Source organism: Arabidopsis lyrata, assembly GCF_000004255.2.
Source record: "Arabidopsis lyrata subsp. lyrata unplaced genomic scaffold ARALYscaffold_41, whole genome shotgun sequence".
NCBI classification, from domain to species: Eukaryota; Viridiplantae; Streptophyta; class Magnoliopsida; order Brassicales; family Brassicaceae; genus Arabidopsis; species Arabidopsis lyrata.
Window position 1 is genome coordinate 26824 of NW_003302518.1, and position 1033 is coordinate 27856.

Consider the following 1033-nt stretch of genomic DNA (forward strand, 5'->3'; position numbering starts at 1 on the left):
TCAACGGACTTATAAAAAATTAAAAATTAACCCCCCTTTAGATAAATAATATGCTCCGGTTTTGTTTGGATGCTAGAAAAGAAACTAAGGACTGTGGTGCTGTTCGTTTCATTAGTTGAATGCTCCATCTGAATGGAGATGAATGATATTCGTTTAGAGGCAATTTAACGGATCAGTCAGATGCATCAGTTGAATAAGTTTTTTAAAGTCATCTGAAAAATCCAAAAAATCCAGCTAAGTTTGAACGGTGCATTCAGATGCATCAGCTTGAGCCAAAATCTAAAAATCATGTCGTTTTGGACATAACTAAAACGGTGTCGTTTTGACATATGTAAAATTTTAAAACGGAGTTAAAGAGTGCCAAGTTATCGATACATGGGAGAGTTATATTGCGGGTGACTTTTGACACCGTAGTATTAACTTGCATTTATTTGACTTAGAGATTTATTTTGCAAAAAAAAATTACTTGGAAGGTTTCACAAAACCCTAATATTAACTATCACAAGTAGATCAAGATGTAAATATCTTATTTTTGAAACTTTAAACAATAAAGTACCCTAATTTTTTTCTACAAATTTCATGCTATTTGTAAATCCATGATATTTTCAAAAGTCTAACATGGATTAATTAGATAAATATCCTTTTTTGGACAAAAATTAGATAAATATCTATCTGTAAAATAATTAATAAAATAAAATAAGATTATATACATATTTTTAAATAATTTATAAGCATGAAATGTGTATCTTAAAATTCACAAAAAAAAACTATATTATCGCTTTTAACTTTAGACAACAATACAGTATTTTTTTCAAGCTTCCGACTGTTTTTAATGCATGATTTTTATATATATTCTTGTCATGTAATTTTTTTTTTTTAATCGCTGATGTAATGATTATGTAAGCAATGATGTAAGCGATGATGTAATCGCTCATGAAGCTTGTTTCTGCTGATGAGTTGATGAACATCTTCGGGTACGTCCCATTACGTCAACACTGTTCAAGACAAAAGAGACAACTTCTCAACGTTCCTA